The sequence below is a fragment of the Heterodontus francisci genome, chromosome 6 (genome assembly GCF_036365525.1).
Source record: "Heterodontus francisci isolate sHetFra1 chromosome 6, sHetFra1.hap1, whole genome shotgun sequence".
Taxonomy (NCBI): Eukaryota; Metazoa; Chordata; class Chondrichthyes; order Heterodontiformes; family Heterodontidae; genus Heterodontus; species Heterodontus francisci.
Genome location: NC_090376.1, coordinates 129,693,068 through 129,707,502, shown reverse-complemented (window position 1 = coordinate 129,707,502; position 14,435 = coordinate 129,693,068). Strand labels below are relative to the sequence as shown.

At 41.9% G+C, this 14,435-nt stretch overlaps 1 long non-coding RNA gene across 1 annotated transcript; it reads left to right on the top strand.

Moving 5' to 3' along the window:
- Nucleotides 1-7,685: 7,685 nt before the first annotated feature.
- LOC137371032 (uncharacterized) lies at nt 7,686-14,204 on the top strand. The gene is made up of 3 exons (XR_010975171.1): nt 7,686-7,992; nt 11,881-12,238; nt 14,029-14,204. It is a non-coding gene; the product is annotated as an uncharacterized lncRNA (long non-coding RNA).
- Nucleotides 14,205-14,435: the final 231 nt, after the last annotated feature.

Sequence of the window (14,435 nt, the reverse complement as noted above, 5' to 3'; positions counted from 1 at the left end):
AGGTTGTAGTGGGCTTATCATTGATTTTGCTGTTGGCAATGCCACTTCTGTCTAAACATTGTACTTGCCCTTGATATCCACTGACTTTTCTACACTGCTGAAGTTTCTTTTCATGTCTGACGCTAGAGAATAGAAGGCTGTATTTCTGCCTGTGAGCTGAGGGTAACTCTCTAAAACATTTTTGCTTCAAAGGGAGAATTTAGTCAGCTAGGTTCAACTGGAGCTCTGTTCCACTTAGGATAGGCATCTGCACTGAAATTACTGATAACATGGGGGAATGGGACTCTTTGGATACCTCTTTCAAAGAGCTGACACAGGCATGATGGGCCAAATGGCCTCCATTTGCACTGTATAATTTTATGGTTATGAACATTGGGAGAGACTCAAGTTGCAGAAGGTTTTTTTAAAAAAATGGAGTAGATTATGCCAACTTCTCCCTTTTACTATTCCAAAAAATTGGCATAATTAGGCAGTGGATCAGTATTAACTGACATGGATCTATCCCTTTTCTGAATCCTGATGGTAGCTCCTTACCACTGGTTATAAGATGTGAGGGAAAATGCATGTGTAATGTCACTACAGAGCCACTGAACTATCCAATAAATAAGTGCAACCCAATTGTCATAAAGTGTTGGACTACAAATATTGGTTTTAAACTGATACCTATAGAACGTGATGTGTAGCCAGCCGTGATAAACATGCATAGAGCTCCGCCCCTTGGGGATTCATTTTTAAATTGGGAGAGCGCAGTTGAGAGCATTAACTTTTTCATAACATTGAAAAGATTCCTTCGCAAATTTAAAAAGCTTCCTAAGACATTGCCTGGACACTTTCAAACATGTACTTCATATTAGACTGGTGTTACACTGCAGCTAGTGTAAAGACCAACAAATGCGACACTACCTGCGTGAGCTGGTCTCCTATGTCTCCCGGTTTCACTGAATTCCATATTGCTGATCTGACTCCCAAGTTAAACTGACACTCACACATCCCACAGTATATTGTCACATTTATAGTGACACTGATCAATGACATACAAACACCAGCATCCATAGGGAAAATCACAACTCCTACCTTATAAAAATGGCCTAGCTTTTCAGTTTAAAAAGTATTTTTTATTATGGATAAATGTCCATAAAATATGCTCATTATATAACATTAAAAAGGTGCATTATCTCAGAGGGCATTCTTAACTGCTGAAGGGTCATGCAACAGTTATCCTCCATACACTTTTTAAAAAAGGTATTCAATTCTTGGGATATAGGCATTGCTGTAAAGGCCAGCATTTATTGCCCATCCCTAGTTGCTCTTGAGAAGATGATGGTGAGCCGTCTGCTTGAATTGTTGCAGTCCATCTGATGAAGCTACTTCCATAATGCTGTTAGAGAGTACCAGGATTTTGACCCAGTGGCAATGGAGGAATGAGGACATATGCCCAAGTGGGGATGGTTTACAACTTGGAGGGGAACCAGTGTTCCAAAGCACCGGCTGTCCTTGCTATTCGTTTTGGTGAGAGTTGCGGGTTTTGGAGGTGCTAACAACGTAGCCTTGACGACTTGCTGCAGTGGACCCCTTAGATAGGACACAGAGCAGCCACAGTATTGAGACAAAAACAAAAGGCACACATTTTGTGTTACAACACGAAGCATTAAAAATTTGTTTCCTCCCATTTTTGGGCACAGGGTTGCGATTTATGATCTGCGCGGCCCTGTCGCATTGAGGCACGTAGCACTTTGTAAACTTTGTGCTGCCTCCTCATTTGCCTGATTGTAGCACTCAGCCCAACGTCAAATGCGCTGCTGGCTGGCAGAATGCTCATCAGGGCGTCTCACAGTGTGCATGGCTAGCTCGTGTTCCAGCTAGACTACACACCTTAAGAGCCAGCCTGCCCCTCTTAAAGTGAAGCTGCACTCAGTAGGAGGAAGCTGTTGCTGACTTTCAGTACTGCAATTGGCTGCAAGTAGAAGCTGAATAATTGGAGCACCAGGGCAGAGAGAGAGCTCCTAGGTTCACAGATGCGGCGATGGAGATCGACAGGTGGAGAGAGTTAATGTTTTCCTGGGGGCAAAGAGGCCTTCAAAGAACACTGTTTGAAGGTAATAGGAGCAGGTGGCAAGGGAGGCCAACTACCAGAGTCTTGCCCCAAGGACATAGCAGCAATGTCGCAAGAATGTTCTCACACGGGTGGTCAAAGCCAGTGTATGCATCTACAAAGCACATCTCGTACCCATCACACCACCAATCTCTCACACTATTCAATGCACCACATGCCCCCATCTCTCATCCATCAGCCATCCCTGGCAGTCAGATCTCAAACCTAACATTCAGATACCCCATATAAAAACAAGAAATGCTGGAACCACGCAGCAGGTCTGGCAGCATCTGTGGAAAGAGAAGCAGAGTTAACGTTTCGGGTCAGCGACCCTTCATCGGATCCGATGAAGGGTCGCTGACCCGAAACATTAACTCTGCTTTTCTTTCCACAGATGCTGCCAGACCTGCTGAGTGGTTCCAGCATTTCTTGTTTTTATTTCAGATTTCCAGCATCTGCAGTATTTTGCTTTTATTCAGATACTCCACCTCAACCTCACACACCTTCCAGTGATGCAAAACTCACAGCCAACTCTTGCAGCCTCCACATAGCTCCAGGTATTCTGCTATGGCAAGCACATCACCCAAACATAGTGCAATACAATTACTGGCATTCTTCCCTCTCTCTGGCAGGATTAGCTTTCGCACAATCACAGGGGAAAGAGCAGAACGGGCAGGGGCCAGGCACACCTACATCTCCTGAGCTTCGCAGAGGAGATGATCATGGGAACAGTTACAACAGAATCAGTTGCATCCAGCGTCACTGAGAACATTCAGGATAATGGTATGTTCCTACTTTAAGCCCCTTCTCAACTCCCACCTCGATCTCATCCTGCTGTCTGGCATGATGTGCAAGATCTAGGTGGTGTAACCGTGGCCCTCTTGATTTCCATCCCGTTTCCTCTTCCCTCATCCTCAATCCTCCTCTTCTGATGTACTGCTTTCAGACACCCAAGAACTGCTGCCTGCTCAGCCACAATAGCCTATGAAGAAAGAACGAGAACTATACCACACTACTAATAAAGAGGCAGCATCACTTCCTCTGACAGTCACAGAGACCAATTCAGATACTGGCATTGCATGAACTTTGATATGTAGTATAGATTGGGGATCTGCATATGGCAACTGGGCTGCAGCCAGGCCAGAGCAAAAGGACATTTCATGTGCCAGCTCACTAGAGGACAAGGTTGCACACGAGTTCTACAGGGGACTCAGATAAGGACTTCAGTGTGGATAGCATACAGAAGAATGCTGATGGACATGCACACCAAGATGGTTGGTGCATTGACAGGCCTGCCAGACAGCCTCTTGTTATGACCAAGGTTGGAGGAATGCACTGTCTTTATCTAGTTCCAATACTCCACTGGTCATAACATATGTTTAAATGTTTTATACAGTTACCGATATGGTCAGCTATATTCTTTATCTATATTAGTTTCAGAATAAAAATCTGCCAACCATGTTTCTTTAATAAACAACAACATTATTGATTTATTATAAAACAAGATGTATTCAGTAAAATTGCAAAGCTTATTACCACACAGTTTGAAATATGAAAGTATAAATATATACCCTTCTAAAATAACCTAACATATATACATACACGCAGCAGTTAAAGCAAAAAAAAATGAAAAGGCTGGCTCTGCAGAGATCAACTTAAAAAAAATACTTTGGCCAAAGTATTGTCAATTTTTGAAGAAAAAGGGTAAGATGGAAGGTTCCAGATGGCCTTTGGTCTGGCATCTAGGTGCACGGAGATGGCTGTCACTGAGATCTTTCTGGAGCGGTTCTGTTCAAGTGGCATCGAGGAGTAGTCTTGCAGGCTTTTGGGGAGAATTACTGCATCAGTGGTTTCAGCTATCACATTGGATTCTCAGAAGATTTGTCAAAACAGGTGGAAAAGGTGGCTTCTCTTTTGGTAGGCTATACACCAACAGTCCAAGCCCAAATCAGAAAGCCAAAACTCCTGACAACCATAAACCTAGACATGTGACATCTCTGTAAATAGTTCCAATAGCCAACAAGGCTCCTTAAGTTTATTTAGCACTTCAGTGTCTTTTCCAGTAAGAGTTTTTTTTTAAAACCCAGGCATCTTCTCAGTCTTTCAAATGAACCAATTTTCACAATCCTTTAAACACGAGTGCTCAAAAAATATTAATAATGGAAGCACCTTCATGACACTGTCAAGGAGCATGAAGGACTCTGACTCCAACAAGGCGCAGGCTTTGAGCGAAGCTTGGATATCATCCTTTCCACCATGGAAATGGTGGCTGATTCCATGACAGCACATGCGGGCCCAGCCCTGAAACTGCGCCTTAAGGCCACTGTCTCAGCTTCTACTGCAGCACAAGCAGTAGGCACCTAACATCTCAGTGCCACAGTGGAAGTTCAGGCAGAGGTCATGAGATCCATTCTTGCAGCCACACAGGCTCAGACTGCTGCCATCATGGGTGCCATTCTCAGTGCTCAAAGGGGCTGCAGGCTCTCAGCGTCCATCAATCTGTGCTCCAGCAGAATTACTGAGATGCTGCCCCAAGGGAATGCCATTGGCTACATGGAGTACAAACCTGCTGTCCTCTCTCAGAATGACACCATTAATGCTCCCACTGCTGCCATTACACCAGTGCCCTTGCTGGTGCCGCTCTGCAGCCATGCTGCAGCCACTGGGGTAGTACTGTGTAGGAGCAGCAGGTCAGGGCAAAGGCACCTGCAAGGCAGGCACGAAGGGAATGCGCAAGGCTGAATAGTTAACTTCTGTTTATATAATTGGATGTGTTATTGGATAAAGATGTTCTGTGGCAAGATTTTTGTCGGTGGTTTTTATTGTAAGATCTTGACCAAGGGGACACTGATGGGATGTCGCAAATGGATGGAAATGTGGGGAAATAGTAGAGCCATGGTGGTGAAGGGATGATCTCCTAATGGAACCAGAGTCTGAGTAGGTGCTCACAGCCAGCCTGTCAGGAGCAAAGGGGTCCCGGATGCTCCTCCCCCTCCTCCTCCTCCCGAGGTGGCCTCCAGATGCTTGGTGGCAGTGGCTATGCCCTCATAATAGCGAGGCTGTGGAGGATGCACCATAAATTTGGAGACAAGCTCTGGAGAATATTGTAAGGCTTCCACCTAGGCAGGGAAACCATTGCTTAAGAACACCCAGGTGGTTTGCTCTACGATGGTTTTCATGGTGGTGGTGGCATGGGCCTCATTGTACGTCCGTTGTCCTCGCATGGTCAGGTAGCAGAGGGGGTAGGTCATCAACCATGTGTAGAGGGAGTCTCCCCTGTCCCTAAGCAGCCACCCTCTGGTTCTTCCTGGTGACCTGAAGACACGGGAACACCAGACTGCCTCAGAAGGAAGGCATCATGGCTGCTGTCAGGATAGCAGGCGTTCACCGACCTGCATGGCTGCACACCAACTGCACATTAATGGAGTGGGACCCTCTGCAGTTCTTGACCCTCTCCCCATTGGCGTGTGAGGCCAGCAGAACCATATGTGTGCAGTTGATTGCTTCCTGCACCATTTTGAATCCTGCCCTCCTGGCAAAGCCTGCTAGCTCATCCTGCTTCTCTCTGCTTAGAGAGAAGACAATAAACTCACCTCTTCTTGAATACAGGGCCTCCATCACCCTCCTAATTCAGCAATGTCTGGTGTACTGGGAAATGTTAGCTATGTCGCCTGCTTCCACCTGGAATGATCCGGGTCACATAGAAGATTAGCGCAACAGTGACCTTGATGGCCTCTGGTAGCGCCGTCATTGCCCTGGTGTAAGGCTGTAGGTTGTATTGAAGGAATTTCTGTGACCATGTCCTTGATGAATCTCAGTCATCTCCTGCTGAGGTGGAGGTAGGAGAATTGCTGCCTGAAAACCCTTGGTGGATAGGACCTTCCATAGGGAACCCTCTTCCCCATCCCTCACCGCAAAGTTTCCCCTCTTTGCAGTCTGTGCTCCATTTGTCTGTCATGTTGCAGACCCAGAGGCACTGCAACTACAGCCCCTACTGTTGTAGCTTTTGTGTGGACTGGTCACCAAATTCTTTGCTCTCCCTGTATCAATGCAGCAACACTCCCTGCCAAATCCAGCAACTCACCACAGCAATTCCAAAAATACTCCACAGTACTTCCACAAACTTTCCAATGACAGAGGTAAGTCAAAAGCACCTCACCTGCCTGTCCCTTTAAATAGCACTAGTGTGAAAGGGGTGATGGTGGTGCGTGGTTGTGGGGGTGGGGAGGTTCATTGAGCATGTTAACCAGAGAGTGATTAGCACAGGTGTTCAGTGGACCTGCGTCGAATGAACCAAACGGCTGTTTGGCGTCATGATCTGCCAAAATCAAGAAAAATCAAGAGCTTTTGGAATGCCTGCGCCAGCACCCTTTTCAATATGGGGCGCTGTGCCGGAAGTGGCCAGAAGCGCGGTGCATGCCATTTTGAGAGTTTGGGGTTTCATGCAATGCTACAGAGCAGCTGAAATCTTGAAGTAAATGTTTTAATTTGCTCAGTTAGGAATTCAGATAATAAAATAATGTACCCCAAGCTACTTCCATAAGCATAACACTATTTATGACTTAAGAAATGAACTACAATTTGTCCCAAACTTTTCAAACTAATTATCTAGCTTTTCCCCTTGCTGATTAGAGGAGAGGAGTGTTGGGGAAACAAGTTTAGAAATAATTTTGAACTTTTAGCATATATTTAGGAAGGACATATGGGGAACAATTTTCATCTCCCTGGCCAAGTGTAATTTGGCAGCAGAGTTATTGGCAAATGAGCCAGCTTTGCATCTGTGTAACAAAAAATTGCTATGTTGTCATCAGATACGGGTGAGGAAAAGAAATGTCTGTAATCAACATGAGTGCCAAGCATATTGAAGCATTTCCTACGAAGCTGGTATGGAAATGGGAGCCATAGAGCTCTCTCTCTCTGGCCAGTCAACATTAGTCTTGTTACTATCAGTTTAAAAAGAAATCTCAAATTGTTCATATTTATGTGGATGAATAATTTACCTAAGGAGATGATCATGTATTAGTAATTTGATGAGGAGGTAGTAATTACATGGCAGTAATTAATATTCATCTGAAAAACGAACTTAATTTCAAATAACGTTTTGTTATGCATACAGTATTCTGAACAGCACAGAATTTATTACTGATGTTTAGCAGAGTAGCTGTAAATAATCCAGGAATGTTCCAAAGCCCTTATAATGGAAATAAAGGTTAATGCAATTGTTTTAATAGAAATAGTTAGTGCACATTTTAGTGTAATACTTGCAATTGAAACCAAAGAGATTCTTTATTTATGTATATAAACAAAATCATGTCCATGAACAGACACCTATATAAAAACAGAGCAGATTAAACACACCTTCAACACCCAAGTGTAGACTGATGAATCACCAGTCCAGAGATGAGGAAGTATGGCATGTGGATGTGTGGGGGGGAAATGTCCTCGATCTACCTGGATGACTAAGATGTCTATATTCATTATTTTCCTATTTTCTACATATAAGGCACAATCTATGCTGCAGTAATGCCTCTTAGGAAGCAGAAGAAACTTGTTTGTATAATATTAATAAAGAATGGCATAACACAAGATATTTCTCCCTTTTAATCGCTCTCCATTTACAGGCATGAAAAAAATACACCTGCCAACAGATGTGTTGCATCACGTCGCTGCTCTGTATCACTGAGGAGATCTGACATTTCAAGTTGAGTAGAGGCCTGAAAGCAGCACAGTTGTCATCAACCCACAAGCTGAGTCAGAGATACGACTGCTCAGAAATCTCAAGTCAGCATTCTTTCCATTCACGAACTCTTCCTATTCCTTCCTGACCAAATACTGAGATTGACTTGATGTCAATGCCCCAGACTCGAAGATTTCCCCTGTTCACTGTTGGTGGCAAAATGGTAAATATGCTCTTTATAGATGTGTTTATGTTTTAGTTACAAATAAAGAAAATGGGAATCATCCCTACTCTACCTTCCCAAATGAATAAGTGACTGGATCCTACTTTGTGTAATATAACAAATAAATCACCACAACTAAGTTTTTTTTTAAATTATGATCTCAATTTGGCCTAAATAAAACAATATAGAATGTGGTGAAGTTAGATGTTGACCTCTTTAATATTCTGTTTGATATTAGGCATGCATTATATAAGACCAAAGTCACCAAAGATAGATCAAAGAGATAAGATGTGGAGGTAAATTTTCTCAGTTCAGGCTGATAATACAGTATCTCATCCATCAACGATATTAGAAAATCTGGGACGAGACTTTTAAAGTGAATTGGTGGTGGGCAAAATACCAACCAGCAGCCTACACTTGGAAAACGTAGGCTACGTCTTTTTCTCCCTAATGCTTGGTTTCCAAGTGAAATGGCTTTAGACAGATTCATTCCAGTAGATAACTAGCATGAGTCTACAGCACAAATTTACTTACACTTTTGCATTAATGGCCAATAAATTGGTCGTCTTATTCAAAGAGGTCACTGACAATATGGGAACTGAAAGCATCATGCTGATGCAGTCGTGGATTCTTTAGTAAGGTTGGCGTTTACAATTTGCTGCGGCAGTGTAGAGGGACCTTTGCACTACCTCACATCAGTACTCTCCTAGTGATGCTTTATACTGAAATGTATGACTGATTCACAATTTTTTCTCTCTCAGAAATTGGCTCTAGGTTTGCACTGACAACATCTAATGATCTTGTTGATCATGATTGTAATCAGAATGGGATTAGGGTGATAAATTTCCACCGGAAAGGCTAGCCTTGCATGAATCTCACTATTTTTTCCTCTACAAATGATTCTCACTATATTGATGAAGAGCTTTGTTAGAATGCAGGTGAAATATTATTCTTTCCAATATCTAGGGTCATATGCACTCGTTCGCAATCTAGAGACTGGGATAGGTTACAGGCTTTTTGTTGTCAAATAAGAGAGATCTAGAACGATTTTTCTTTTGGTTTTATGTGAATTATTTATAGGTAGCCAAATAGTGCTAATTCATAAAAGGATGAGAATTATTGCTATTCAGAAGGATTTTATGTTATGGCAGGTACATAGATACCAGTTTGCCTCGAGTATAAAAGATACTGATAGCTAGTTTTAATAAATTGGGCATAGTTTGCGTGGTTTGCGAAGTACTATCTTGTGTCTCTGTCATACTCTCGCTACCTCTTTCCAAATGGTACAAGTAGAGCTCACGCAACTTTTTTTGGTTTGCTTTGGATTGACCTATTTTTGTTTGGGTCCCACCTTATGCTAGCTTTAATAGGCTGTTTGCTAAAATAGTCTGGCTTAATTCATACAAGGGGATCACAGAAACTATATAATTAGGTTTTAAAATAATACTGCCCTCCACTTCAGAATGTGAATAGAGATGTTCCAGCTTCTAGTGGAGGGGTAATATTAGAACCACCTTGTCCAAATCTGGAATCTGCCGGATTCAAAAATTCCTTTTGAAGTCACGCAAAGGACAGAAAAATAAAATGTTCTTCAAAAAATCAAATAAGGAAGTCAAGGAAGATATAAAAAACAGAAAACAAAAATGCCAAAAGGCAGAATGAAAAATAATTTGATGCAAGTAGATAAGGATCATTAAAGATAGAAAAAAAGTTACATAGATTAACATGAGAAAATCAGTAACGATTTTGCTACGAAGTAAAAGTGAATGGTGGATGATCCCTGGTGTATCTAAAACCTAGAAGAACAGAATCTCTGAGTTGATAGCTGAATTAACATTATTTATATGTGCAATTGCTCCTCTCTTCAATGAATGAGGATGCAAGTTTGTGACGAAATGCTTTGTCACACTGCTGCATTCCATCTTAATATGCTCCGAGAGCTCATAATATAAGTGTATCACATCATATGGTACAGAGAGATACAGATCCGAGGGTGAAATCCTGTATTGAGTGAGTTGCAGTGAAGTTGGAAATACTACAATACGCCCACGTGTATTCTAGGTTATAGGGAAAGTAGCTAGTGAATTTATTTTTGACTGCTTTTATATGACTGGCATTGAAACATATGGATGTGCGTGTGTGTGCATGTGCGACTGAACAAAAATTAAGTGAGGAGAAAATTGTGCTTGGATGATATTGTCTCCATGGTCAAATGATTAATAGAATTTGGATGAAGTACTAGGGGACTACCAGCACTAGTGGTTCAATGCTCCAACATGAGTCAGCACCTTCGGGAGAGCAGACAGTCCCATCCCAACATCTCATTAATCATGAGACAAACTCTTAGAAGTCAAGAGGTTTGCTAAAAGAATTATGAGTTTCTATTTTTTTCAAACATAAACCAATATAGATAGACAGTTGGTTTATAAACCTCATTAGTGGCTTATTTAATCACTTAACAGGTCAGAGCTCTTTACAGAAACTATATTACTGCATCTGAAAATGCTTCACAAATTACCTATTAAAAATCCTACTTGTTATCCAGGTATGATCATGGCTATTCAGTTTGTTCCACTCCCCTACACTTACCCCATAGCCTAGCAACTTTCTCTTTTCAAGTATGTAAGTTATGCAGGAACTAACTCCTCTCTCCTCAGTCACTGTCTATACAAAGAATGAGTGATTGTTTTACACACACCATTGAGATACCTTGGAGAAGGAGCAATGCCCACAATGCAAACCGGAACGGGGGATGAACAGAGTCGGAGCTCAGATGGAATTCATGAACATGCAGAACTCAGGTGTTGGCAAGTTGGGATATCTAAAGCCTATAGTGTCAGAGGGAAAAGAGAATGGGGAGAGGAGTCCTCAGTTTGATGGTCAAAGAATGCACTTGCTCTGTGCTGCTTGTGGTAAGCTACTGAGGTCAAAACTAATGCTCAGCATTCTGAAAGCTGAAGAGAGGAAGGTGAGGACTCAACTCTCAGAGTGATAGTCAGTGGCTGTGTACTGGCCCATTCATCAGAGTGAGCCTGAATCTGCCTGACATCACTCAGAACTTCAGTAAGAGTTTCAGGCAGCAATGAGTAACAGGACAAGATGGAAATCCCTGTGAGAGGCAGCTTCACCCGAGCTCCAGGCTCGACAAAGCAATGTGCTTTGGCAGGCCCCGCTTCCAATTGCAGTCGGCTTTATGGTGTCTAGGTGCATGAGCGGGCGCGACCGTTGGGTGTGCATGTACAGTCCTGGACCAGATGCATGTGTGTAAAAGGACTGTAAAAAATCCAGAGTTTTCAGCGCCCTCTCACGAGAGAGACTGAATTGGACTGAGAAATCATGTCTCTTGCAATCAATTCATGAGAGTTGGCATGTTTGGGAGAGGAAGGAGCAAATTGTAAAAAATACACCAACATGATGCTTCTCCTATGAGGACATAAATGCCTGAATTGTTTCTTTTTTCACTTTTTTTCATCAGGGTGAAGGATGTTAGCACTGCAATATGGAACATTTTTCCATTTACCATACTGTTGACAGTGGTAAACATTCCTGAGCCAATATGTCAGATGCAGAGTAATGCTCCATCTGCTCTTCCCAAATAATGTGTCCCAGCCCCAAAATTGGAAAAATGCTGCATCAGTACGATGTACCATTTTTCATTTTCCAAATTGACCATCCTGTGAGCTCTGGGAGTGCGACAAATTAGAGGCAGTTCTCTGCTGTTGATCCACATCCACTAGAACTGCTCAAACATGTTTCATTTGGGATTGGGGCAACCCACAGACAAAGAAGGCTTGTATCTTACCAGTTGCATTTAAGCCAGGCTGTAGGGTGAAAGACCAATATCTAACTCACTACATCAGCTAAACTGCTGCACTATGTTTTTTTCAGAAAGTAGCAACCTACTCACATTCAATCAAGTACTACATAAGGATTCCTGAATCTATCAGAAGATTCTTTTCACTCAGCTGACTACAATGGTTTCACAATGTTGCTAATTTTGATCTGGACTTTTTTATTATCAAATGCATGTGATGCTGAAAAGGAGATATCGTGGTGCAGAAACGCGGAAAAGTCAAATCCTGAGGCCAGATGTGACTGAAAGGAAAGAATGACCATGCAGTGAACAAACTGGAGCAATGGATGTTGATTCCCCGCACAAGCAGCCATGGCAGCCACTGAAAAATGGATTGCTGGTTTAAGATTAGAAAAGCAAATTGCCAAGGAGAAACGATAAAAAGGCAAAAAGGTATTATACAATGTTTCTGAAATGGTTTGATAACACCTATCACTGCACAACTCCTTCATAATTAATAGAGTCACTCAGATGCAACATAAAACCATTAATGGGTCACATCATTCCATAACTAGAATTGACCATCTGATCTGTGTTCCAACCTAAATCTAACTTATTTGAGTTTGTGATGAAATGTTGTGGACAATATCTCAACAAAGTCCCACTTTGATGTCTCACTGAGGAATAGGCAATGTGATACAGAGAGCTAAGAACTCCTATGGTATGTTCTGGTCACTTTCTTCACTATGATGAGACAACTAAAATCTTAACTGTTTCAGTCAAGAAGATAAGTTGTGAACAGTACACACCTGATGGGATTGGTGAGAGATATTCCCCCTGAAAATCTTTCATGAGATCATAGAAAATCATAGCACAGAATGAGGCCATTCAGCCCATCGAGCTATCCAATTCTCTTGAAATTTTCTATTGAATCTGCTTCCATCACCCCTTTAGGTAAATGCATTGCAGGATATAACAACTTGCTGTTGTTATCAAAACATCAAATGGGGTATATCTAGTTCAGCCAAATAAACCCATGGAAAAGGTAGATATTTCTAGACAATTTCATACATTGACTACCCAGTGGTCACCAAGACAAATTGAATTATCTTTCAAAGTCACAGCTAATGCAAATGCAGATTTTTATCCATATTACTCTATCTAAATTCATACAAAAATATAACAGAAATTTTCCTTTTGAAAGAATTATTCGAATCATGCCTCTGTCATAAGTGTCCCATGACTCCAACTGAATTGACAACTTTATTTAATTACCTTTTGAAGTGTGATGCTCAGTAAAGCTGTGCATAAAATTCCTGTCTTGTTTACCTACATAACAACATTCACTGCACTTCGAAGTAATTAATTGGGCTGAATTTTAGGAGCGTGTCGCAAATTGTGGCAGTGCGCTCTGTGATCTTGGCGCTCTTCAGGCGTAGATGCGCCGTTGCTGTGCCCCCGGGATATTTCACGCAGGGGCTCATTTAAATAGAGGGGGCAGCGGCACCGTGTAGGCCTGGTGCCATTTTTAAAGGGCTTCAAGTCCTTCAGGTAAATTTAAATGTTTAACAGTCCCACCGCACTAACATTATTAATTAAAATTTATTCCAACTTTGCTTCCCCTCTCCTACCTGGGGGGGGTGGGGGGGGGTGGGTGGGGTGGTGGGGGGGGGTCTGCACCGAGGCCTCACCGCCGCTGGTAAAATGTGGCGGGGCCTTCTTGGCGTTGAGGGTCATGGCGGGCCTCTCCCGGAAGAAATATCCGGGCGTCCCGTCATGACCCCCGACGCCAGAACCTCATAAAATTCAGCTCATTGTGTGTGAAGTTCTTTGAGACATTTCTGAGTAATGTGAGATGCTGCTATATAAATGCAAGATTTTGTTTTCATTGAAATACAGCATTCTGTATTTAATAGAAATCTTACATTTCAAAAACCTACTTTTTTTAGGGAATCTTTTTCTTTATGGGTAAGTAGTTTTCATTTATTCATCACTTTCATTTATTCATTTCTTAATGTGTTATGGTCTGTCGACAGACTAGTACATGCTTTGTTAAGAGTGCGTAAAAATGTATGTGCGACTGTTTCTGAAAGCTACTGCAAATTTTAGAGCCCTTTTGGCAAAAATGTCTTTTAGAGAAAGTAGTGTATTAATTTATTTATAATGTCCATTTACTAAATTTTATGATGGACCACTGTGCTATGTGACATGCATTAATGTTCCTCTGTGTAAAATTCTTTTAGATTCACAACCATTTCTGAAATGGCAGAACAAAAGTACCCTGAGGGAAACACTTTACAAGGCACTATCCATCCAAAAACATGGCTCCCTCAGATCTGCTATGGAAACTGTCTTTTAAAACAGTTATATTTATGCTAACATGATCTGTTTAAACAAAATAATAAAATCATTAACATAACTGCTGACCTGCTCTAAGTCTGTTATCACTTCATTAAACTAAAGCAGAAAGGAAATAAATTGAGGCACTGTTTTAAGCATTGGATTCAACATTGCCAATGTACACTGTGTTGCAGATGCTTTCATTGTTGCTTATGTCCAATTCTCTATTTCCTATCCTTACAATTTTACATATATTTTGTGGCTGGAATACTTTCTTGGTGGATCCCTTTGAAGTACTGAACTAACTTGA